The sequence below is a fragment of the Meles meles genome, chromosome 9 (assembly GCF_922984935.1).
Source record: "Meles meles chromosome 9, mMelMel3.1 paternal haplotype, whole genome shotgun sequence".
Taxonomy (NCBI): Eukaryota; Metazoa; Chordata; class Mammalia; order Carnivora; family Mustelidae; genus Meles; species Meles meles.
The window spans coordinates 87,211,803-87,238,958 of record NC_060074.1 but is presented as its reverse complement, the minus strand read 5'-3'; the positions used below and the strand labels follow the sequence as shown (position 1 = coordinate 87,238,958).

General features: G+C 38.6%; 1 long non-coding RNA gene across 4 annotated transcripts in view; it reads left to right on the top strand.

The window, feature by feature from the left end:
* The first annotated feature begins 243 nt into the window (after nt 1–243).
* Nucleotides 244–27,156, top strand: part of LOC123951114 — a 124,691-nt gene continuing 97,778 nt past the window's right edge. For 3 of the 4 annotated variants that reach the window (XR_006820345.1, XR_006820347.1, XR_006820344.1), the window contains exons 1-3: nt 244–544; nt 2,448–2,498; nt 9,278–9,459. This is a non-coding gene — a long non-coding RNA (uncharacterized LOC123951114). Of the gene's footprint in view, nt 545–781; nt 916–2,447; nt 2,499–9,277; nt 9,460–27,156 lie in introns of those variants that run through there. The other variant, XR_006820346.1, reaches the window with a different exon arrangement.

Sequence of the window (27,156 nt, the reverse complement as noted above, 5' to 3'; positions counted from 1 at the left end):
AGAGTTGCAAGCAAAGGGTGATAAGGGAGACCCCTGGATTGGGGTGTGTGTGGAGGGGGTGGGGGGCGGCTGGGGTCCAAGTCAAGCCAAACGGTTTTCTCACGTGCAAACTTGCAATCCAATCCATTCGGAGTTGAGCCTAGGATAGGAGGGGAAAATCTATTTAAAAAAAAAAAAAAATCAGGAGCATCTCTCTGAGAAACCCTCTTAAACAAAATCAAAACAGGACTAGAGAACCTCAGACCGACCCTAACATCCCTGCTGTGAGGCCCTCGGGTTGTGGAATCACGCACGTCACCTGGCCCCAGCAGGGAGGCCAGCTGAAGGGTTCTTTTTATTTTATTTTCCTTTATTTTTTGAAGTTAAGGCTGAATCTCGGCTTCAGTGCTTTTGCCAACGTCTCCACTGACAGGAACCAGAAAACTTCAGGATTCAAATGAGCGTCTTAATTTATTGATGCAAAACAGGTCTGCTTGTCGCCCCCAATTCTCGGCGCGCTCGGTCCCCCACGCCCCCAGCTTCGGTCCCTCCATTCGATCTCAGGGTAAGGCCCCGCCGCGCAGGCGGAGGAGCACGTGTGGGGGGGGGTGTCGGTCCCCGCCCGCTCGCCCGCTCGCCCGCCCTCCCCAAACCCGTACCCGCCCGGGAACCCCGCGACCCCCGCCCCGCCGCCGGGTCAGCTGACCTGGGTCGCTAGCTAGCCTGCTCCCCGCCCGCCGCCCTGTTTCCGGTCCCCGGGGTCCGCGAGCTGCGCAAGGAGCGGGAGCGGCCGCAGCCGGGAGGTGATGCTGGGGGCTGATTACCATGAGAAAGGCTGTGCCTGGAAAAGCCTCCTCCACGCGACTGTCAATCTCTCCGGGGGAGGGGGAGGCGGGGACGGAAAGGGGCCCTGTAGGAGTCACCAGAAAACTTGGAGTAAGTTGGATGCGACGCAGGCCGGAGGAGGTGGCTTTCGCCTCAACTTGGAAGGCTGTGGCGTTAAGGGCGCGGACGCCAGCAGCTTCGCCAGGGAATTAGAAACCAAAAATCCTTCCTTTCCTCCCTCCCTCTTGCCCTCCTGTCAGCCCTCCCTGTCCTTTATCCTTATTTTCTTGAAATTCTTTTCCAATTGCATTTTCTACATTCTCCTTTCTTTTTATCTGATTATCTTCTTTTTGCAATCTCTTGTTTTGTTTCTTAGCATCCCCTCTCTCTCTCTGGCTCTCGCTGTCGCTCTGAATCTTTTGTGCCTCCTTTATGTGTCCAGATTTATCATTTAGTTTTGAAAACACAGTGTTTAATATGTAATTAATCTACCAGTAGGAGGTCAGGGACGCCTTAAGTAAAATAACTCCCTGGGTCATCAGAGAGCAAGTTCACCAGGTGTCAGTGAAAAGTAAATCATAATCATAAATATAAATCAATATCTTAGTAATCAAATGGTTTCTTATCCTGAATCTTATCAGCTCAAACTGATTTTTTTTTAAAGATACAATCTTCCTGGAAAAAAAAATAATACTTGAAAAAGAGAAATAATTTGTAAGTAAAGCAATGTGAAAAAATTCTCATTTACAATGAAACTTTAGCAGTACTTAACAGACTTTAGAAATTATGATAGGTAATTTAAAGAAACTGAAACTGCTTTATCTTTTAATGTTTATTCAGAAAGCATAAAAATTCCTAAAGCACCCTCACTTCAGAGAGAAACAAGTTTATTTGTACTTGCTAAACAAATTCACAACTTGAGTCCTTGGGTTGGTTTCTTGGCCAGGTTGCCCCATTACCTAGCAGGTGAGTGAACATGGGGCTGCTTATGTCATGAATGTGGCTATGTTTTTGTTTTCCTTGTTTTTTTGTCTTTCATTCATTTTTGAGCACATTTGTGTTCACTTATTGATATTCAGAGTTTGCACTTGTTTACAATTTGTTTACTTTGTTGCATTTTTGGAACTTGTTAGAAGTCAATTGAACATGTATATTAAGCTGCTTTTTAGGCCAAGAAAAGTAAAGATGCATTAGAAAGATGCCTTTTATGCTTCATAATTATTAATTGACATTTTATGATGAATAATTAATCATTTGAATAATTTTGGTATCTCTGATCTGAACACATATTTGCATATCTAATGCTTGATTTTAGCTGTGTTGTTTTTTTTTTTAATCATTCTCTTAGGACAAAGAAACAAAGTAACATTTTAATGTAAAATTTCTCTTTAGCATTTGTGTAAGTTTATTAAGTTGTAGTATTCTTTCTAGATAGCCATAAAACTTCTTAACAATTTGTAAACCATTTATGTAGCAATAACATACAAATATGTGACAAAACTACAGTTAATTAGGAAAAACAATACCCTGTGTAAAATCAGTTCCCTCTCCTCTCCAAATGCAGAGATAAGCACTGATTATGCACCGTATTTTTCTTATTGGGATTTGATCATTGAACTTTTTGGTTATGTCTATTTATACAGGTCAATAAGTGGAACACTGAGATAATTGACAAATAAGACATGGTACTTAAGGTAATTTTACATTTTTTTACTTATTAATATATAGTCTGATTTAAAGTCCTTTAAAAATGATCACGCAAATATGTCCCTGGAATCTTAATGCCCCTGTGTCAGTTGAAGTCTGAAGGATCTATTTCTGATGCTAGTAGTCCAGATTACTACCTGTGTGATTACAGGCAACTTACTCTAAACTTGTTTCCTTATCAACAATGTGGGTATGCTAATAGTGTTCATTCCTTAGGGTTTTTATCAGGAATTAAATGAAGTAATACATGAAATGTCATTACAATGTAGCTTTATTGTTATAATGAGAAGTTGAAAAAATAACACAGAACATACAGATCAATTAAAGATAGTATAAATTAATTTTGATTACTAAAAACAACTATTTAACTTTAGTATCATTCATAATTTTTCTATTGAGAAATGAGTGCCTTGTCATTAAGTGAAGAAATAAAATGGAAAACATCGTAAGATTTATAGCTAGTTTATGATTCTTTAGACCTGTTCAAGGGATGCATAGCCATCGATGTGAGAATAAATACAGTATTTCTTTATTATGTTCATTCAGCAGTTAATTTATTGTATTCAAGATGGTTATAATTTGGTTATAAATATCAGACTTCTTTTAATCCAAGTGTATAAGCTTGAAGTTTCTCATGTTGTTTAGTAACATACTGTCTTTGAGTGTAAGGGTTAAATGTGCAAAAGCTCAGAAGCAGTCTTGAGTAAGAATTGTGAGAAAAAAAGGCAAATTTACAAATTTGGAGACCAGGAATTTGGCTGTCAGAGCATTATTTGCTGTTAAGACCATTCATAATGAACTGAACATTCCCTTTTGGAATTGTAGTTATCCTGGGGTTTGTGCTAATTCCAAGTACCTATAGTGGGGGAGAAAATCAGTTTATTAAATGGAAAATGAATCCCTAGTCTCTTAAACATCCACAAGGCCAGATTTTCTTTTTGGTGCAAAACCTGAAAAATGGATGCAAATGCTAAGGGGAAAAAAACTATTGTGATTTTTAATCCCAATACTGATGGCTTTTTGTTGTTGTTGTTTTCTTTGACTCCTCAAAACACTCCAAGTGTCCCCTAATTGTTTTCTTTCTCAGAGAATTCCTTCCATACTCCTTGTAGGTCAAAATCACCAAAAGGGCCATTTGGACATCAGTCTGGGGGCTCAGAGTGGCCTGTACCTTTTTCTTTTCCCTTTTTTAAAGGGAAATGGGACCAGCAATTGTTTGTACCTACAGATTGTCTGGTGACCTGGAAATAACTTCATACTGCTTTGTGGTCTTCTGTAATAGTCCTCATTCTGTTAAAAGGTCAAAATTATAAACTTTGTGCTCTACTCAGTTCTAATTTTGCACCATTCCAGGGGGGTGATTTTTGGTGTCAGACCGTCCTCTCAAAAATGTTCTTCTCCATGGGGCGCCTGGGTGGCTCAGTGGGTTAAAGCCTCTGCCTTCGGCTCAAGTCATGATCTCGGGGTCTGGTGATCGAGACCCGCATAGGGCTCTCTGCTCCGTGGGGAGCCTGCTTCCTCCTCTCTCTCTGCCTGCCTCTCTGCCTAGTTGTGATTTCTCTCTGTCAAATAAATAAAAAACAAAACAAAACAAAACAAAAAAACCCTTCTTTAAAAATGTTCTTCTCCATGATAAGCACCACTATGCAATAATAATAGCTAAGAAAATAACAACAACAACAAGACTGCTTCTCTAGGCCTGACAGTTTTAGAGCTGACCTAGGGAGAATTGATGACTTTCCCTAGAAGTCAAGGGTCTGGTTCTATGTAGGACTTTGAATCTGCCAGGGCCACCTTCATGGCCAACACCACATGCACAGGTCATCCCCAATCATCTCACCTTTTGCAGATATCCTTCCAAACCACTTGTGTCTACCCACTCTGCACACTCTATCATGTTCTACTTCCAGTCTTCTTGGATGATTGTGTTAGTATTTCTTTTTCCATGTATGGCTTATTTTGCCTCTTGGACCTAATACTTAGTCTCATTTCTCTAGTTATAACATTGACTGAAGTCAAATTCTCAGGCTGAATGCTTCTCTAGCTTTGTTGCCTGTGGCTTCACGGGTTAGTTCAGTCTTCTCTCCAGGACCCTCAGCTCCAGAAAGGCTCCTGTGTGCAGTTTCGTCCTCGCTAAGCCTGGCTCCAGTATTGGGCCCAAGTGCAGGACAAATTAGCGATGAAGATCATGATGCAGGCATATCTGGGAATAGTTCTTATTTCTTATATAATTCTTTTATTGCCTGTTGACTGTAAACTGGACGTATTTGACACTAGATTCTTTATAGTCTCCTCAATGATAGCCTATTACAATGGCAAAGATATAGATTTGGGAATTAGATGAATTGGATTTGATTCCCTGCTTTGTGTATAATAATTGTGTATTGAGGGCAAGATATTAAACTTTTATGAACCTCATTTTTAAAATGAGCAAAATAAAGGTGCCTGGCTGACTTAGTAGGTAAAACATGTGACTTGATCTTGGGGTTGTGAGTTTGAACCCCACGTTGGGCATAGAGATTACTTTAAAAAAAAAGGGCAGAAGAATACTTAGGTTTTAGCTGATTGTGATGAAAAAATATAACAACAACATATGTAAAATGTCTGATACAGGATACATGTATCAATAAGTAGGAATTCCTTCCCATGAATTATCTGAAAAATATATGAAGTTAAATTATAAAAAAGGAGTGTAGATATAGCATGTGTTTTAGTTATTTATTTTATTATTTTAATTATTATTATTCATTTTATGATTCTACTAGAAATTATTTAACTGGTTCTTTCATTATACAGGCATTAATGCTCACTGATTAGAAAAATAGGAGGTACCAGTAGGGGTACCTGGGTAGCTCAGTTAGTTAAGCGTCTGACTATTTAGTTCTACTCAGGTCATGATCTTGGGGTCATGGGATCGAGCCCCACGTCAGGCTCCACACTGGACCTGGAGTCTGGTTGGGATTCTCTCTCTCCCTTTCCCTGTGTCCCTCACCGCTGCTCACATGCATGCTTTCTTTCTAAATAAATAAATAAATAAATAAAATCCTTAAAAAAAGAGAGAAAAGAAAAATACCACGGAATTTTTGAATTTGTAGTAGAAAAGGTGTGTGTGTGTGGGGGGGTTCGTGATTGTGTGATAACAAACAACACGATAATAGATTATATATTTCACATGTCCATTTGTAATTGCAAGAAAAAGGTATTTCCCCATGTCATTCTCCCCATGTGACGTGGCAAGGGAGGGAGCAGTCTTGTAGCTTGCGTAGTGTAGTCAGAAAGTGTCAAAGATCCCATTAGCTCAAAGTGAAAGGAAGATGATCTTAACACTGTCCCAAGCTCTTTACCTAATCTTACCAAAATCTTAGAGCATTGAAGGAATCATGGAGAGGGTAGAACGGATAGAATGGCACTGAGAAATTTGGCCCGCAGTATCTTCTTCCTAGCCCTCAAGTTGAGTGCTGAAACATCTACTTAAAAAAATAAATATAAAAAGTAAGACTATGTGTATAGCACAGATGTTGCTTCACTCTCCTGCCTGCAAATTTGGGAGTGGGGTTGGTCAGCAGGCCCTGGCATGATCTACTGTGTATGTGACTTTTCTACCCTATGCCCTAGAATGGAGGGCATCTGGGGAGGACTGGGCTGTGGACACAGGAAGCATATTGGTCCAATGGTTCTACTACAGTGCAAACCAGGCTTCTTTCTCAGTCTCTGGAAATAACTTTGTTACATACACACAAAAAATCTGTTCCTATTGGGTTTTTCCTTGGCTGTTGTGGAACTATAAGTATGGCTCCTGTCGCAAAGGGGTAATTCTTCTGGGTTGAGGACAGCTAGCTTACCTATTGTTCTTGGCGTATGTCCGGACCCTTCTAGACAAGAGGGACAGAACAAAAGTGAATGTTCACAAAAAATGTTGGCCTTTCAAAACAAGAAGGAAAAAGCAAAACCTCATTCTTTTAAAGCTTAATTTATCTATCTAACAAATATTTAGAATTTCAGTTTAGAGAAATCAGCATGATCCTGAGGAATAGTGTTACCTTCCATCATCTACAATTTATATAGAATATTGAAAAATTATTTACAATAGTTTGCATGGTCCTTAGGTGGAGACAATCTCTATTGAAGTTCTGCTTCTACTAGGAAGGGTTCTTGTGTGGCTGAGGGAAATATTCAGGACTGGGTGAAGTATGCTTGCATTTGAAGTCACTTTGAACTTTGGATTTGGAGCAAAGTAATGTGTTTTATGATATTGAAGCAAAGTACCATCACTTGGAAATTTTTAATCATTGCTTCATTTAGGATCTCTAAATAGTAATTTATTTGACAAAGGAAGGTGATCAATCATTGATGCAAGTTTCCCAATCCCCTAGAACAGTGTCTACTATATCGTAAATATTTGTTGTTTTTTTGTAAAATCTGACATTCATTAAGAAGCTTTAAAGGGAAATAAAGTGATCTCCCATTTCACACTGGTAGTGGCTTGGATAAGAATGAGGATAAATGAGGATAGCAGGCAGGGACTATGAACTTAGGGACTTAGACACACACACCTCCTTTTTATCAAGTTATGTACCCAGTTACATTATTTAACATAAACTGTCTTATTCCTCTTCCTCTGTATCAGTTTTATACCTGGCCTAAAACAAATGAATATATACAGAATTATGTGTATATATTTGTCTTTCTCTTTCAATGACTCTGATGAGTCTTTCCATGGTTGACTTTTATGTAAATATATTAAATTTTAATAAGAGTTTTTTCCTGAAAAAAAAGAAAGAAAGCAGAAGGAGGGGGCACCTGGGTGGCTCAGTGGGTTAAGCCACTGCCTTCGGCTCAGGTCATAATCCCAGAGTCCTGGGATCGAGCCCCATGTCAGACTCTCTGCTCAGCGGGGAGGCTGCTTCCCTTCCTCTCTCTCTCTCTGCCTGCCTCTCTGCTTACTTGTGATCTCTGTCAAATAAATAAAATCTTAAAAAAAAAAAAAAAAAGGCAGAAGGAGAAAATGGACCGGACTAGTACAAGTATGGTTTGCTTACAAAGGCAAGTGTGAATTTGCAGTTTAGGATAAATGATCTCCTCACCTGCTAAGACCACACAACAGCTAAAGAAAGAAAATGAGAAGATGAGGAGTTGTGTTTTGTTTCTCCTTTAAGTGAATGAGCAGGCTCCACCAACCAATGGTCTAGATGATTCTCTTGCCAGCAGTTTCGTTTTCATGTAGCATCGTAACTGGTTGCCCAGAGGTCTTCAGGTGAAAAGTGTGAGCCCTATTTACAATGCTTCCTTTCTCTCGTACCCTTCCCTCTCTCTTCTTCCCTCTGCATCGGGTCCTATTTCTCAGGGCCTTTACCACTCCTTACCTTTCTTTCGGTGCTCCCTGTTCAGAGGAAAAACTCTCTGAAGATAGCCTTGTCCACAAGTCTTCAACAAGCCTAGCTTTTAAATAATAAGCTATAATAGGAAGATTAGAAATTTCCACTATATTGCAGAAACCTACCCAGAGCAAATAGAATGTTGACCTGAAATATTGTAAGGAAGGCAGTTCAATACCATTGCTGTATATTCAGTGCCTAGCGCGGAGTTTGGTGGCTGAGAGGTGTGGAAGAATGTCTGTTGAATGAATGAATGCATGCATACATGAATACTGCACAAAGGAAGCCAGGCGCAAGACAACAGGTGCCAATTGTTCCACATGACGAATAAGAGTCAAAAGGTATTAATGTAGGTGCAAAAATCACCTGTGGTCATAAACAGGCTTCTGACATTATTTTTGAATTCCGAGTATAAGATTTTATTTCCAAAATGAAATACCAAAATCATTTACCAAGCAATAGAGATATAACAGTCTCTCAGTCACTCACTTGCAAAGGAAATTTTCAATACAAATAAAGTCATACATATTTATACTAGGGTAATTCAAAATAACTTCCTCACATAAGCACTGCTACGTTCAAATAAAATCTTGCCAACACTTCTGAGTACATTGCTTTAAGGAAAAAAAAAATGCTCCCTGTAGCATCCGAACTATTTAAAAATCTTGCCAGCTTCTTCAACATACATCAGTTATCTCTCTTTAAATCACTGACAAGAATTTAAAAACTGCTTCATCAGAACAACTGTTACCCTTTCTCATACTCTAGTTAGAACCTGATCTTCTAAAAAGGACCATATTTACAGCTTCTTTTGAAATTTTGAAACCATTTGGCTGATATGTTTTTGCTACATTTTCTTTTCTTGATTTAATTACTGGGGACATTTGCATGAAAACAGGAGGACAGAGACATAAGATTTTTGTCTTATGAGTTCATCTGTTTCTGATGCTTATCCCCCACCTGAGATCAGTGTTTGTTTTATTCTAATTGGGAAACCAGGAGCTGGATTGGAAATGAAGTTGTTGGAGGTGAAATAAAGTTCAGAAATAGGAAAACAGGAGGCTAAGGGACTGGTGGAAGATATGATAAGGGATTTTCTCCTAGGTTACTTATTTACAAGTAGTCATTATGTCAGTGACACATGGTGTTTTATTGACAAGGTTAGAAAACCAGGGAACTCTACAGAACTGGGTTGGTGCTTCTCTAAGGATACCACACTCAGACAGTTACTACTCAGTTGTAGGTGTTGACATGCATCAGAGAAAACAGTGAGGGCTCTGAGCTTAGGTCCTACAGGAACTCTAGAGATGGCCACTAGAAGTGGGGAAGGAGATAAAGCCAAATGCCCCACTAATTCTGACCGCCTTGCAAATGCTTGTGGTTTTTCACAGGAGAATCAGAGAAGACTATCAGGATGAATTCTGAGCATCTTCACCTGGATTTTCATGGGTGTGTAGAAATATACGTGGTCAGAGTTGAAGTCATCATCTTCTAACTTGTCACGTTCTGCCATATTCTACAGCTTGATGAAGGGCACAACTGTCCACCCAGTCTTCCAAGCCCAAATTCTGAGGTGACTTTTGACTTCTCTCTTTTTTAAAAAAAATCCATACGTCATCACCCAGCGAATGCTGCTAATCCTTACCTCCTCAAGTTTCTCAGATGTGCTCACATTCCCCAAATCCTCCCTACCGACATCCCTGCCCTATCTCAGGTACTCATCATCTCTTTCCTGGAAGGCTACGCCCACCTCCCCACTCGCTTTCCTGTTCTCTGTCTTTTCTCCCTCATGTCCATTCTCCACACCATGACCAGAGTTAACGAGTGATTGGGGACATATCTGACTGTGGCGCTGCTGAGCCTAAAACCCATCAGCTGTTTCCACATGACATCACTGTGGTGCTTCACAAACTCACCTAATCCTAAAGATGGAACACTGAGGATGGCTGATTTCATATTTATACTTATTAATTAGTACTTATATTTAGCAATTTAAACTTTGCTTCTCTTTCACAGCTTTGGGTAAAACTGAGACTCCAAGTCAGTGGGCCAAGTTAGTCCTGCCTGCTCCCCTGGTTTGAATACTGCAGTGTGAGAGGCACAGGGCCAGGGCCGTAAATCACGGGTTCTTTAGCCAAGCACATGAGGCCCTCGGAGGTGGAACGTGTCCCCTTCTTCACTTTCCTCTTCTGCCAATCTTAATGGCACATTACACTTTCATACTATAGTTTGTATTTTCCCCTAAAAAACCTTGTATCATTCCCAATGTTAGGGATGTTGCCTATGCTATTTACTGGGAATATCCTCTCCTATCCCTTTGTTTGGCTGACTTCTGTGTTCATTCTTTAACTCAGCTCACATGTCATCTCCTCCTGGACGTCTGAGGCTGGCTCCCCTGTGTCCTCATGGCACTTGACACCCTGCACGGCTCTCCTTCCTTTATATGTGTACTCTCAACACAGTAGAGAGTCCCAGGAAGTCAGGGACACTGTCATTTTCATCTTTATGCCCTATTATGGGCTGATTGTTGTATCTCCCACAATTCATTTATTGAAGGCCTAACTCCCAATGTGACGGTGCATGAAGGTAGAACATTTGGGAGGTAATTAGGTTGAGATGAGTTCACATGGGCAAGGTGCCCATGGTGGGATTAGTGCTCTTGTAAGCAGAAGAACACTGAGAGCTCACTCTCCTTGTGCACATGCATGAAGGGAAGGGCACATGAGCCCCCAGCAAGTGGTGGCCATTTACAAGCTAGGAAGCCAGTTCTCGCCAGGAAGTGAATTCCCTGACGCCTTGACCTTAGAATTCCCAGGTTTCAGAGCTATAAGAATTAAGTGTCTATTGTTTAAGCCATGCAGTCTGTGGTATTTTGTTGTAGCAGCCCGAGCTAAGACGTAGCCTCAACTCCAAGTATCTGGCACACGGTGGACACTTAAAAATACATTTTGAAGTGAACGTGAATGTCATGGTACAAATTAATTTCCACCGCTGGACAAAGAACTCCAGGCACACACATGTTCTACAGACAATGCATTTAGCTGCAGGAGCACTCTAGCCTTCCTGCACTTCATATTAATAGGGGACCTAAAAGTTGGAAAGGTCTCATAGTAGTTTTGAATAACTTACATTTAGTTTAGACATGCATTTGCAAAAGTATTCAAATAAAAATAACTTTCACATGTAAAACATTTTCAAATTTCAAAGCTTTTACATATGTATTATCTTCACTTGATCCTTACAATAAACTTTCAAGGTTGGCAGATATTATTATGCCCAATTTGGAAAAGCAGGAAATTAAGATTTTGATGGAGTAAGACAAAATAATCAAACCCATTTTGGAAGTCCCAAGTATGTTTCAGATATGGAAGCATCTTTGTGAAACTGGCAAAGAGCAAATTTTAGTATTCTTCTGTGACAGATGAGGAAACAGGGTGTTGAGAGGACTGGCTCAGAGTCACAGGGGGCCACCGTTAAAGGCAAATTGAACTCTATCCTGTGACTCAGATTAGTCCTGTACATGTATGTTTATGTGTACATGTTAGAAAGGGAGACTTGGTTTTAAGAAAGCATCCTGACGAATTTTTTTTCTTTTCTCGTCCATAACTGGTTTGTTACTTGTCTTCAGTACATAAAGACACCAGATAAGAAACAGTTGTTCAAGAGAGTAGTTTGGGAGCAAAATTGGAAAATTATTTTGGTTTATTTGAGATGGGAGACTAGGGGCAGCAGGGATCATATTGAGCCTAAACATTTAAAAATAATTTCTTCCTTTTGTCATAAAGTCATAAAATACTTAGTTTTAACTAAACATAATGAGACCATCTCAATATATCTTACCTGTAAATTTCTAGGATTTTTTTTTTCTAATAAACGTGAAGCCCAAGAAAAGGTATATATATTATAGTTCTGTTGTTGAATGAAAATGCTACTTCCAGCAAGGGACTTTTACTTCTGTCTACTTAGAATTTTATAAAGCAAATTTGGCAGATACTCTTCTGAGGGGAGAAAATTTTCACATAAGTTAGGATGGTAGATAAAAACATATTATTTATTTGTGTTTTGAGTCACTCTTGAGAGGCCAGTAATACAAAATAAATTCTGCATAGCCTATGAAGCAACGATTAAATGCAAAGATATTTGTAATCATCCTCCTACCTACCCTTTGAAATTGGTTAGTTTTACAAAGTATCTCCTTATGTGTAAATATGTTAAAGTTAAAATGTGTTGGTTAATGCATCAGGATTATGAGCTAATTAATAAATTCAAATATGTGACAGGCACTTCATTTCCTAAACTAATGAATTGCTTGACAATTACGCACATGTATTACATAGTTATTCATTCGGCAAATGCTTACCAGTTGCCTACTATGTGTTGGTAGGAGAAAAAGGATACAGCAGTGATCAAGACAAACCTGATCTTTGCAGGCTGGTGAGGAAGACAGACTGTGCGTGATGAATGCTATTGGGAATATAGACAGAAGACCCATCCAGCCAAATGATAGCTACAAAATAAAGTGAAGGCAAGAGTAGATCTTTCTAATGCACACAAGGTCAGGTCTTTGAAATCCATTAATCACCACTGAAATTAGTTTAAATCACCTGTGACATGTTATAACCTTTCCAGGCGGGCTAAAGGCGTGTTGGGACCTCAGAGCAGGCTGGGAGGGAGAGAAGAAAAAGCCTAGAGTCCGTTTTAGGGAGGGAGGCCAGTGTTCCAATGACGATACCTAGAGGACTTTGATACATAAAGCTCATGAGAGGCTGACCTAATATCCAGGGCTCATTCTGGTGGGCGGTAGTTCTTCTTGCCAAGTATGAGGCAGTGGCTCTGAATTTCTGGGGGTTCTGTTTCAGTGGAAATAGGACCCCAGTCAGCTGCTGGGTCTCATGGATAGACTCTAGCCACTGACAGGAGGATCCTGGCAAGGACTAGACAGATTGTCATGGGAAGAGCCTCAAACTGGGGTTCAGGCCAGGGTACATGTTCCAGGAGAGAACCGAAGTGTGACATGGGCACCAAAGCGGGTACAGTGAATTATCAGAAGGGACTGGGTGTTGGGGGTGGGGGGCTGCTGCTTCTGTGGCTTTAGGTGTGTTGGTCCCCCCTAGATGGCACGTTTGGTCTCTCTTTCCTCCAGCCACCACAGCTCCTTTCTCTCGCCTCTCTTTGTATCCCAGTACAATCTCTGATGCCCAAATAGCGAATAAGGCCTCTGTGTGCACCAAGAACAGTTCATAGCTTTTGAATGAGGATTTGGCTTTTTTGGGGATGATATTATTTTCATTGTCAGTTTCTTAGAATATAGGTTGTGCTTGGGTTTTTGCTGTAAAAGGTATGATATTTAAAATTTAAACAAATATTAACAAACAACTTCAGTATTTTGGTTTATTGACTCTAATGGTTAGACTTTTTTTTTTTTTTTTTTTACCTAGAACAACAAAAAATGATAGCAAAACTATCAAGAAGTCTTTAATCAGTGAATGCATGAATTTTGTTTCCTTAGGCCTTTTTCCTCTCGACTTGTGAGAACCAAATAGCATATCCGCTATGTTGTTCCTATGTAGTGAATTATGTCTTTAGAAGTGAGCCCAATAGATATAAGCTTATCATTTGTTTGTGTTTTTGCTCAACTTTATTCTTTTTTAAAATCACATTAAAGATGGGATTTTATTTTCTGTTTGAATGTAGCTTCACTCTTATGTCTATGTTCCCAGGTGCATTTCTATTCTATTCTATTAATATATTCTATTCTATTAATATTCTATTAATAGAATCTTCTATCTATTAATATTAATAAATATATATATTTAAAAGGTGGAGCTACACAGCACAAACTTTAACTTGATCACTTACCACTTGGCAAGTGATCTTGGCCAAGTCCCTCACTGTCATTGGGCATTAGTTTCTATATCTGAACACTTAAGATAATAGCACCAAGCTGATGGGAACCATGATGGAGAGCAAATGCGACAGCGGGGATCCAAGTGTGCGTTGCTTGTAAAGCTCCAGTGCAGTTGTTTAGAATTTATATTCAGATGCAGGTTATGCTCACTTCATATAAATTAAAATGTGAATGCATTCAAAATCTCAACTGGTTCCTGAGGCAAAAAATGTGAAATGGCAATGACTAAGAGGGTCAGTGAAACTCTTGGCTTCTAACCAATCCTGTACAAAATCTTTCCTAACCACATATTTTGAAAGATGAAGAAAGATAAAGGAATGAAGAGAACTGCCCTTTTTCTCTAACCCTTGAAACATTTTTTTTTTCTTCCCAAGAAACTGAGCTATGGAAGCTTGAGGCCTAACTCGGTACGGAAGGTGGTCATTCAAAGAACTGTTTAGAATGTTGTGTTTATGAAAGTGAGGTGCCACGAATATGTACTTGTATCAGACAGAGGTGGACATGATCAGAACAAGCTTGTTCACAGAGGCCTTCTCTCTGCTTGGCCATGAGTCACAAAAATCTGACATCTGGACACGAAATGCTTCCTTGAACAAAAGTTGAAACGTGTGTGTGTGTGTGTGTGTGTGTGTGTGTGTGTTTAATATGTAAAGGAGGAATGAAATTGAGATACCAAACTCTTTCATTGACTCAAGTTTAGGGCCAGATTTTAATAATGCAGCTGTCCAGATGTGAGACACTAATGAGAACACAAGGAATTCCTGGATAGAAAAGGGATGGTTGGCCCAATGGCCTGTCTCCTTCAAGTTTATTGCAACACACCTCTCTGTGTTGTCAGCATATCTTCCAACCCCTTTGCCTACATAAACATGTCCAGCTGTCTCTTAAACTCATTTTTACTTTATGTTTCACTCAATGGAATTATTTGGTAATTTGCAGTGTTTTCCATATGCTGGTAGATCTTTGAATGAAATAGTCCTACATTATCACTACTTCTTAATTAATCACATGAAGTATTTCAATAACAAAATATAGCAGATATTGGAAATTTGGAAGAAATCAAATATACAATAAATTTAGAAAAAAATAACTTATTTTGTTAACCTATGTTTTCATCTTTCTCAAAAATGTGAAGAGATAAGTGGGTAGTGATTAAGGTGGGTAAACAAAAAAACTTTCTTTTGTAGTAAGAAGAAAATGCTAAGCTCAAGTGATATAATAAGGAAAATAATCTGATGTTTTATTCTGATTGGGTTAAAGCCATATTCCAGATAATATTTTCCTTCCTTGATTATATTAATATTTTAGGCTAACATAAATTTGAGTTGAATTATTTATTTATTTATTTATTTATTTATTTAAAAATATTTTATTTATTTGACAAAGAGAAATCACAACTAGGCAGAGAGGCAGGCAGAGAGAGAGGAGGAAGCAGGCTCCCCGCGGAGCAGAGAGCCCGATGCGGGGTTTGATCCCAGGACCCTGGGATCACGACCTGAGCCGAAGGCAGAGGCTTTAACCCACTGAGCCACCCAGGCGCCCCTGAGTTGAATTATTTAAAAAATAGAATCAGTTCTCTGAATTAGTATAGAAAAGATTTTCTGTTAAAATCCCTTTTTTCCAAATTTTCCAGATTATTAGGGACCAGGGGACTTGGGCTGAACTCTTAGGTTGACCCTGGGTCCTTCTCATTGGAGAATACACCTAAAAATTTCCTTGAAGTTTTGATGGGAACTCATAGAAGTGTAGAAATAACTAAATGTTCATTAGCTGAACTTTTCATGTTTGAATACCATTATTTTAAAATTATTTCAATATATGTGTGTTGATTTGATGTGTGTCACATCAAATCATATGATTATATGTCAGTTTTAGTCTTATTGACAAACACTTAGGGTGACCAACTTGTCCAGGCTCACCTGACATTTCCTACCTTTAGCCAGAAAGTCCCACTTCTGGTGAAATCCCTCAGTTCCTGGCAAACAGGTACTACACAAACACATATGGAAAAGAGAATCTACCTTTAAGATTTGCTTGGCTTCTTGTCTGCATACTCTTCAGACTCTGGGAACTCAAAAAGCAAAGTGTTACATCAGCATTAAGGATTTTACTCTCTTGTTATAACAACCCATGTTAGGGTGTCAGCACCTTGGTGACTAGGGTGAAAGATGATCCATGTGATTTTTTTCTTTTATTTCTAAACTCGGATGCGCGATGTTTTATCTAAAGAGAGAGAGAGAGAGAGAGAGAGAGAGCGCACTGGAAAATGTTTAAAAAATCAAACCTATTTTCTTCCAAACTTTTCTCCCTCAAGTCCCTTGCTCTCTAGACATGCTCTAAGATATATTTTAAATCTAGCACCTTGAACGACCTCCAAAATCTCTGAAGCCTAAGTTCTATCTTATTGCCCAGATTACAGTAGGAAAAAATTATCTATATTGAGTGACTTTCATCTTATGTGTCTCATAACTGGAGGGATTTTGCAAGTATTTTGCTACTTTTTAAATTTGTGGACAGTGACTTCTGAACTTTCTCAGGAAGGAGGTCTTAATAAAAAGCATGCCTGAATCCACTTCTTAATGATTTTTAGCTTCAGTGAAACAGTTTATAGGATTCCTCTTCCTAACAACTGCTCTGCCAAGCATTGTATAAAATAGCATTCTTCATGGTTAGATGATCTCAAGGAAGGTGACCAAAAGATTTTAAATACAGAGGAGTGGAACCAGATACTCAATCAGAATTTGTACTTTTTTCATATGTGTACTGTGTCTCTGGGGTAGCACCCTGTTTGGTGCACGTGTGTGTAAACACGTAGCATTTAGCTGCAGAACGTGTCACAGATTTCTTTCCTGGTCACCATGCTGCATGACTGATCCATTTCATATGATGTGTTTAGTATGGTTCATTGCCCACTGGTCTTATTATTTAACAATTTGCATTAAATTGAATTTTCTATTTACAGGTATAAATGGAAATTTTGGCTTCTGAGAATTTATTATTTACTGGCTAGAATGCTCTTGGTTGAATTAGCTCTACCGATATTGGATTGTGTATACCTGGAATAAAGTTTGGGATATTTAATTAGAATATCATCATCGTAAAAGATCTTGTTATTTTTATGGCTAAGCTTGAGCTACTGAGGCCGGATCAGTATCATTAGTCTAGGAGACATTTACCATAATTCTCTAGAGGTTTTTAAAAAACATGCATGTTTCTTGATGGATCAGAAGAAGTTAAATTAGTGGTAATGTGTATAAATTACTCAAAGGTTCAATAAGCTTGAAACCTTTATCATCTAATATAACATTTTGTTGATAACTGGAAATCTCTCATTTTAAACTCTTGGTTTCCCACAGATTCAAGGAGCTAATACTTATTGACGGCCTACTGTTTGCCGGCTCAGGCTACATCCTTTATTTATTTTGTTTCATTAAATCCTCAAAGTATCTTGTGAGGTGACCATTACGTTTATTACCGTTTTATAGGAAATGGATGCTTAAGAAAGATCACAAAGTTGCCTGCGCACCTGCCCAGTGAAACAGTGGAGTCGCTCAGAGCCATGGCTGTGTGCAACGCTTCCAAGTCCAAAGTGATCTCTATCTCTCCTTGTTCTCTGGCCTCTTTTCCGATGCCCCGCTCCCATTCGACCTGTTAGTGTTACAGAAGATGCTAACGCCATTCCCTGTTTTGGGCTCTGGACATGTGGTTCCATTCTTACCTTCTGTGCCTGACACACTCTTAGTTTGTTTTCAGCTCCAGCCCTGGAATGGTCACCAACGGTCACCATCCATACTGGATCTAGGGGAAGTCTGGCTAAACTCCTAGGACATGGTGTGTGTGTGTGTGTTAACATTTTTATTTTTAGCTTCTTTCTCTCTATTTTTAAAACAGATTGAGATAGTTGAGCCATTTTAAATCTTCTAATTGACCCATTTCAAGCCTACAATTCAGTGCTTTTTAGCCTAGTCATGGATATGTGCAACCATCACCAGAGTCAATTTTATTTTTTTTATTTTTAGGATTCTATTTTTTTAGTTGAGAGAGAGAGCATGAGCAGGGTGAAAGGAGCAGGGAGAGAGAAGCCAACTCCCCACTGAGCAGGGAGCCTAATGTGGGGCTCAATCCCGGAACTCCGGGATCCTGACCTGAGCAGAAGGCAGATGCTTAACTGATTCAGCCATTCAGACACCCCCAGAGTCAATTTTAGAATATTTTTGTCTCCACAAAGAGAAACATTACACCCTTAAGTCTCACTGCCGCCCCATCTCCCTAACCCTAACCAACCACTAATCTTTCTGTTTTCAGAGATTTGCCTCCTGCAGACATTTTATATAAATGGAAACACATAATGCATGCATGGTCTTGTGTAACTGGCTTCTTTCACTTAACATAACGTTTCAAAGTTCATACATGTAGCATTTGTCAATACTTTATTCCTTACTATGACTGAATAGTACTCTGTTATGTGGATATACCACCTTTTATGTGTCCAATTGGGTTGTTTCCACATTTTGGTGGTTGTGGATGGTGCTGCTGTGAACTTTTATGTACTATCATCTGTTTGAATATCTGTTTTTGAGTCTTTGGAGTATATATCTAGGAGTGAAATTGCTGGGTCTTAAGTCTGCATTATACTTTTTGTGGAACCCCTAAACTGTTTTCCATGGCAGCTGTAGAATTTTTTACTCCCATGAACAATGTATGACGGTTCAAATTTCTCCACATCCTTGTGGAAATAACACTTGTTATTTTCTGTTGTTTTGCTTGTTGTTGTTGTTAGTGTTGTTGATTTTTTTTTTTTTTTGGTTGTAGCAATTTGGGTATTAAGATTTGGGTATTAAGTGACTTCACTGATTTTTAAGATCTTCTGAAGACTTTTCAAGAAAGCTTTATTCTATTCTCTTTTGTGCTCTCAAAAATGGTTTATAATTCCTTTAAATTTATTTATCATCACATCCTATAATCTCTCTCTCTCTACCTTCTTATCCCCTTCTTGAAACCAGAATGGACAGTCTTGTTTCTTTTGTATTTCCAGGGCTCAGGACATGCTTGTGAATGAGTGAGTAAAGGAATGGAGGGAGTTGGGAGGATAAGGAGTGCTGGGAACTAGCATTTCCTTAGGATCCCTCCATTGTGCCAGGCACTGTGTAACACCAACATGTCTTACCTCATTTAATTTTCATAAGAATAGTAATAACATGTCCATTTCACAGAAGAAATGAACCAGAGGGGCGCCTGGGTGGCTCAGTGGGTTAAGCCGCTGCCTTCGGCTCAGGTCATGATCTCAGGGTCCTGGGATCGAGTCCCGCATCGGGCTCTCTGCTCAGCGGCGAGCCTGCTTCCCTCTCTCTCTCTCTCTGCCTGCCTGTCTACTTGTGATCTCTCTCTGTCAAATAAATAAATAAAATCTTTAAAAAAAAAAAAAAAAAGAAATGAACCAGAGACAATCTCTCATCACCCAACCACTGAGCATAGAGCTTGACTTCAGACCCAACCCTCCCTGAATCCAAGACCTGTGTTAGTTGCATGACAACATGTCACAACAGAAAAAAACAAACAAACCATAATCAGGCCCATTCCTACTCTTATGACCTCTTCTAGGACTCCCTCCACTTACTGGATGCTCCATGACATCATGACAGCTAAATTTTGGATACCGTCTAATCTAATCACTTTAAGAATCTTGTGATTCAGACATTATTATTATTTCAAATAATGGAACCGTCACTGAGAAATTAAGTAACTGCCCAAGAATAAACAGCTGGTAAGCTGTGAGCTCAAAACCAGATCTGCTTAATTGCAAAGTTTCTTCTATCAGCATAGGGAAAATGCTTTAGAGACCTGAAAGTTTCACCTAGTTACCTGACAGTTTTGAGGTCAGTCAGGAAATCAGGCAACCAGACTGTGCAACAATTTTTCCAAGTACTTTTGTTTTCTTAATTGCTTCCAATCATGATTTTGGTGGTATAGGTATTCTACTATGTATTATGAAAAAAGTACCCATGACCCTAAAAGAATATTCTGATCACTGGCTTATTATATTTTAAAGCATCTTACCTATAATATATGTAAAATACACTACATCTGGTCAAACCTTTTTTTGGATAATAGTAAATTGGCTAATCTAGCTTTTAACAATTTGAGCGTTCATTCAATATTTATGCCACACAGTCATTTTTTCTTTTACTGTGTAAATTCTACCTTAGAGCTGTATGAAGTACTGGGAGGAGTCCACGGTAAAGATAAACAGGAAACATTATAACTGGTATAGAAGATTTTAAAAATATAGTCCATTTTATACTAGTTTATGTACTCTGATTGAAGAGGATCTCTCCAGGATTCACATTACAATATTAAATACTGGGAAACCTCTGCATGGCAATATTTTGGGATTAGGTGTAATTGGAAAAGAAGAGGCATCACATGAGCTTAAATAATTTTAATCACTGTATTTTCTCATTCCTGGTATCATGTTTTGATGTTTCATTCATTCTTGTGTCATGTTCTTTATTGCTCTTCATGCGTTTTTCAAGGATTTTTTTTTTTTTTAAATAGAGGCCTATGTTACCATTTGGCATATGTCTCCCTTGTCAGTGACATCTTGAAAATTAAAAAAAAATAATACCTCCCTCACACACATCCATGCAGTCTGTAACTGCACCATGCTTCAAAATGTGTCACCTTATTAAATTCTGCAAATTGTTCTGAACATTGTCTCTATAAATGTTTTGGAAGGGCTTTACTGTCAGGTCAGCTTTCTAAGGGCTAGAAATATGTCAAACCTGGCAGCCTTACCTTTATTTAAGAGCCAAAATACAAATAAGTAGATTACAAAGCAATCAATCAATACAGCATCGCAGGATGTTGTGGTTGGCATTGACCTCGGAGTCCGGCACCGTCATTTTACAGATGAATAACTCGTCTGTGAGCTCTGCAGAACATGGGGTTGTGCCTTGACTCAGTTGCAGCCAGTGAGGTAACCCTGGATGTGCTGTCGTGCCTCAGTTTCCTCGTGTGGAAGAGAGGGACTTTCCTTTTATTAGGTAAAACCTCAGGCATTTCCCCACTTGCAGTTTCTGTGGTGCGTTAACAACTTGTGTCGTATTGATACAGGTTTAGTCCTTAAAGCATTCCTGACCCTCCATGGAATAACTCTTCCAATATTTTATGGGGTCTCCTTACACATTCTTTAAAAGTTGCATACATTATCAGTTTATAGTTATTGGGTGGAAATCATAACTTTTATCCACTGTCAAAAGAATACAACGAAGATCTTTCCCTTGTTCTGAGCATTTCTTCACTTTTCCCCCCTCTCTGGCTTGTTGTTTTAGGGTTGCTTGGGGATAATAGGTTATTGACCTTTGTCTTTCTTTGCACAAGAAGCTTTCACTGAAGTTTTTTTGTTGGGGGGGAGGTGTTGTATAAGAAACAGTGACTCTCACATGCAAGTAATTAAATGGATGGAAGGCAAGAAAAAAGGGGCACATATTTAAATTGATTAATTTTCTTCCTGAAAACTTGTGGAGCCTAATCTGAAAGCTGTGTGCAAATACGCATGGGCTTTCTGAAATATTTCTTCCCTTCTGTTACTCTGAAGTCTCTGGGTGAGTTTAGTCCCCCTGCAAGGCCTGGGCAGGCAAGTTTGGCAAATAATTCTAATCTGATATGATGCCTGCTTTTCTACTCAACTGTAAAAATCTATTTCATTCAGATATCACCTGCTATTCTTTTTTTTTTTTTTTAAAGATTTTATTTATTTATTTGAGACAGAGACAGTGAGAGAGAGCGTGAGAGGGGAGAAGGTCAGAGGGAGAAGCAGGCTCTCCATGGAGCTGGGAGCCTGATGTGGGACTTGATCCCAGGACTCTGGGATCATGACCTGAGCTGAAGGCAGTTGCTTAACCAACTGAGCCACCCAGGCACCCCTCACCTGCTATTCTTATGGCAAGTCTTTGGAATAGAGATCCTAAATGTGTCAAAAATATGTAATGCATTTGTGATCGAAATAAATAGAGACGAGGGGACTTCAACTTGCTTTCACATGTGCTGGCCAGCACTTGCAGAATTCAAAGTAGGTTATGTTAGCCTTCCCACTTGCAATGGCTTTATGGATGTGGTGTTTATATACCCTAGATTTTCCAGGGCAACCTGGGTTGTAAATATTCTGTCCTGTTGTTCCCATAAGTACAATCATAGTTGTTAAGCTACGTGTCATGAGTTTTGGTTTGGAAAATATGGACACCGTATGTCCATCAGAGCCTGCTTTTCTGGCCTGATGCCTTATGCTGTTCCTCCACCGTGCCTTACCCCTAGCCCGCTTCCCATTCTCACCAAAGTCTTGTTTCTGCTTTAGTCCACTTGCTCTCAGACTAGTGTCTAGGGCACAGTGTGAACAGTAAACTAATCTGTGCTAGTGGGCAAGCAGGAGAATATCAGGGTCAGGAAGATCCACACATCTAGAACATTCTGTCTCCTCTCCGGTAGACTAAGTGGCACTTTGGAAATAGTGCCTTGACACTTTTATCAATGGAGAGGATAATAAGACAGTTGTCATTGTCTTATCTCTAAGACAAAGTCGTTCTGTGGGTGGTTGACCAGGACAGATTTCTCAAAGGAGTCAAGAGCCCCCACGTTTCACTGTGAAGATGGCTTCCATCCTGTCAATATCTTTGGTGGGCTTTGTATACGTGTCTGTAACAGTAGGAGAGGAATAAAAGGCCAGTATAACTTTACTTCTCTACCCACAATAATTTCTTCTGGTATGTGTACACTGCTCAAATGCTCTTTTTATGAAGTTGGAAAGCAAAATTGTTTTATGACAATACTTGCTGAGGCAGCAAGATAAATCTATGCCTCTCTATTGTTAAATCCTTGCCCCCCCCACACTGAACTCTGACTTAAAATTATTCTTTAATGAGGAGGCTCAGTTTAATGTTTGTAGGAAAATGTTTAGGATTATTTGAAATATTTGGTAGATTTTGAGTTCATTGCCTACCATTTTCCTTTCAGCCTAACTTTGTAATTTCTGTTTATTTTATGTGATTTTATTATGTAAACACAAAAGATTTCTACTAACTGTCCAAACGGCTTGCTTTTAAAATCTCTGCTTAACCACTTTTATTTGAATCACTTTTTTTTTTCTTGTCTTGGTTTAGTACTTAACTGTGATAAATCTCAACTGGATCGCCTTTAACTCTTTAAAAAATAACTTCTCATTCCTCCGTGTTAAGCACTTTACCTTTTAGAAATTCAATCAACATTCCTATTGGCAGTTTGTATTATCTTAAAAAGCCACATTAGTACCTTGACTATTCAGTCCTGGGAGCATTTGCTGAACCAGATGCTTTCAATATCATCTATTATTTTTAATCATACATGGTTAAGTCTCAGGAACATTCTCTTGAGATTGTTGACTTCTTAGGAAACTAGAATAGCAAGCAAGCACACGATATCTTTAGAAACAGGCTACAGATTTAACTTCATTATTATCCTAATCAATATCTGAGTAATTAAGCTTACTTATTATCAAATTCAAGCTTTCCTTACAGTCTATTATCAGTTTGTTTTTCCTGATCCCTTATGTCTACATTCAGCTAATTTAATGCTAACATTGTAGAGTCACCTGGTCTCTTTTGTTAACTGTAATCTTCTAATAATTGTATTCAACTGAGGGACCAGTATGTACCAGACGTAGTAACCTCTAAAACCTTAACAATAAACCTGAAAGATTGGTATTATTATCCCCATTTTACAGATGGGAACATAAATTTTGAGTGGGTAAATCATACTTTTCCACCTCACAACCAGTGAGAATGAGGCTTAAGTTCAAACAAAGCCTGACTTAAAAACCCCCTCTTCTAACCACTGTGCTATAGTACTTCCTATTAATGAAGGATAAAGGTGTCTGCTATGTAAATCAACATAGTCACTGACAATGCATTTCCTTCTTTTATACTGCAATATGCATCAATGAAAGCATTTATTAGTCTTGTCTGGTTTTCCTTTTTTATTTGAAAAACGCCAAAAAATGTATCACCTATTCATAAAATCGTATAAAATGAGCAAAAGATTTCCCCATCCCTCTAAGATCTTACAGTCCTTAGTTTGTGTACTTTCTAAGTTCCTAGGCATATCTAGACATGACACTATAAACCTTTCCTTAATGATTTTTAAAGTCTTAAGTTTTATTCCTAAATTACTCCATCTTATCACTCTTGCTTGCATAGGGAACATTTAAAACTTTACTGCTCTGGACAAAGACTGTATCTCCCCCCCCCCCCCTAATAAGGATTTTGAGGGTCTAAGCTGTGATTTGGTGAGGTAAATGGTTTTAAAATATTGATTTTCCTTTTTTTCTCCTGATGTTTGTCCATTGTTAGACTGTAGGAAGAGAGGTTTAGTAAAACGCTTAATATTTCATAGTATTTTTTCTGTAAGTGGATGGTTGGAAATTCTTACAAATCCTTTCCTCTTTGAGATCAGAAACTTCTTGGACAAACAGACATTTAACATAGGCTTTCTCAGGTGTCCATCTTCCACTAAAAAGTGAGGGTATTTTCATATTGAGCAGTGACAGAGGCAAGAATGAAAGGGCTAGAGGAGTATGCTACTGGACATAGCACAGGTATGAAGTTATTTGTCCCCCAAACCTTCCACTGGACTGAGTGTGATCTTTTCTAAGTTCTCAGGTTTTGGTCTTAGCGGTCCCTTCTGTAACATGGACACAATATAACTCATGGCCTGTGTTGTTGTGAAGATTCAATGATGAAATGATGCAACATTCTTGGGCCTGATCTTCAGACTACAGAGTGTATTTATTTATTTATTTCAATTAAAAAATATTTCCTTGGGGGCAAAATACACATTACATAAAATTTACCACCTTAACCATTCTTAAGTATACAGTTCAGTAGTGTAAGTACATTCATATTGTTGTGCAACCTATCTGTAGAGCTCTTTTCTTCCTGCAAAACTGAAACTGTACCGGTTAAACTATAACTTCCTGTTCTCCTCTACCCCCAGCCCTGGGAACCACCATTCTACTTTCTGTCTCTATGAATTTGACTACTCAAAGCAAGGTCACATAAGGGGAATCTTAGAGCATTTGCTTTTTGGTAACTGGTCTATTTCACATAGTATAATGTTCTCAAGATTCATTCATGTTGGAGCAAGTGTCAGAATTTCATTCCTTTTTAAGACCAAATAATATTCCATTGTATGAATATGCCACATTTTTGTTTCTCATTCTTTCATTAATTGATCCTTGGGTTGCTCCCCCCATTTGACTATTACAAATAATGCTGCTATATCATGGGTGTCCAAATATATCTTTGAGACCCTATTTCCAATTCTTTTTGGTATATCCCCAGAAGTAGAATTGCCAGATTTTGAGGAACTGACACACTGTTTTCTGTAGTGACCACATTACTTAACATTCCCACCAATAAGTCATGAGCCTCCAATTTCTCCACATCCTTGCTAACACTTGTTGTTTTCTGTTCTTTGATCATATCTATCCTAATGAGTGTGAAGTAACATCTCACCAACTTTTAAACCTTCAGACAAATTCTCATCTTTTACCTGCTAACCATTAGAAATAAAGTATCTAGTATGAAACAAGTTAGGAATCACATGCAGACAAAATTAAGGAGTATTGACCACAGAACAAGATGTTCACATTCTTATTAGCTGGTTTGCCATAAATTATCTGGATGTGAATCTGTAATTGTTCTTACAATGGATTTTCTGTTCAGTGAGTCCCTGTTTAGGGAAAAAGCATAGTGAAATGAAATTAGACCTGATTTCTCTCTCTTTTAAAAAAAAATATTTATTTATTCATGAGAGACACAGAGAGAGGCAGAGGCAGAGGGAGAAGCAAACTCCCCGTGGAGCAGGGAGCCCAGTGCGGGTCAGGATCCCAGGACACTGGGATCATGACCTGAGCTGAAGGCAGACGATTAACGGACTGAGCTACATGGGTGCCCTGACCTGACTTCTTACAAAGAGTATAGAAAAAGCACCTTCCTTTCCTTGGATAGGACTACTTTGACTTGTCATGTTTTGCTTATTGAAAAGGGCTTGTTATTCTTACTGAGAGACTTAAGAGTTTTCAGACATCGCTATTGTGTTTAGACCAATGAAGCAAAAGCATTTGAAAGATTTGCAGGTTTACTGCTGGTTTTACATGTTGGAGATAAGGTATATATAGACCCTACCTTATGGAAGGAGTCTATTTTCTGCTACTGAATCAGGCCTGGGGCTTGTTGGTCGCTGCAGTGAGAGCACTAGTGAGTAAATGTGGTTGCATTTCCGTGTGCTGTAATGTGATTTTTAAACTTGTTCAATCAATTCACTGTTGTCATCACGTTTCTTCCGATTTTCAAGTGCAAACTTGACACCATTGTTCTTATTAACAATTAAAAAAAAGTTTTGCCCTCAAGTCTCTATTATAAGAGACATATCCTTGAAGTTATGGTTACATTAAAATTCTTACTACAAATGAAGCCAGCTAAAAATGTTTACCAACTTGAACTGAGCTCATCATGTTTTGTTTGCTGAATAGTGTTTTGTGATTTTACCAACATAAGAATGAGTCTCCAAACTATTTTTAAAAAGTGGAGCTTTTACTCTAAAGAAGTGCTTGCCTCATTTTCTTCATGCTACTCCAAACAAGATGTTGTTTATTACTTTGAAACACTATATGTAAACCCCAGGAATATGTTAAATATGATTGAAGTCTTGGCTGTCTTTAACAAATTGAAGTTTCCAGAAATTTAGCTGTGTTTAAAAACCAAAGCCATGTTTTCAGGAAAGATTTCTATTTCCAAATATGTGGTTGCCCAAACCTTTTATATTTTCATGTCAAATTCAGCTGCCAAATAACACACACTGTACCTTAGCTATAATAGAAAAACACACATAGACTTCAGATTTAAAAAAAAAAACAACAACACTGCAAGAACTATGATCATATTTCTTGAACTTATGCTATTCCTATGCATATAAGTGTGTTTTCAAGTATGCTCTGTGAGGCGCCGGTCACTTACACTGGTACAAAATTGACATGCACAGCGCAAGATTGGCACCGTGTAACAGCTGATCTGGGAAAATACAGGAATTCCTAGCCAGACCAAAATATGAGGTCAAGGAAGTCGCTTTTATAATAATAGTGGTTATCTGTTTAATGTGTGATCTGGCAGTGATATGATGTTGACCATAGGCAATTATGCACATTTCTAAACTGGTTGTGTGCAAGCCCAGAGTAAGAGAAACCCCCCGGTTTGTGATAAAAGGGTATTTATTGCCCTTTTATTTCCTTCATATGCCTTACTTAATCATTTATAAAAGACAAATTAATAGTGA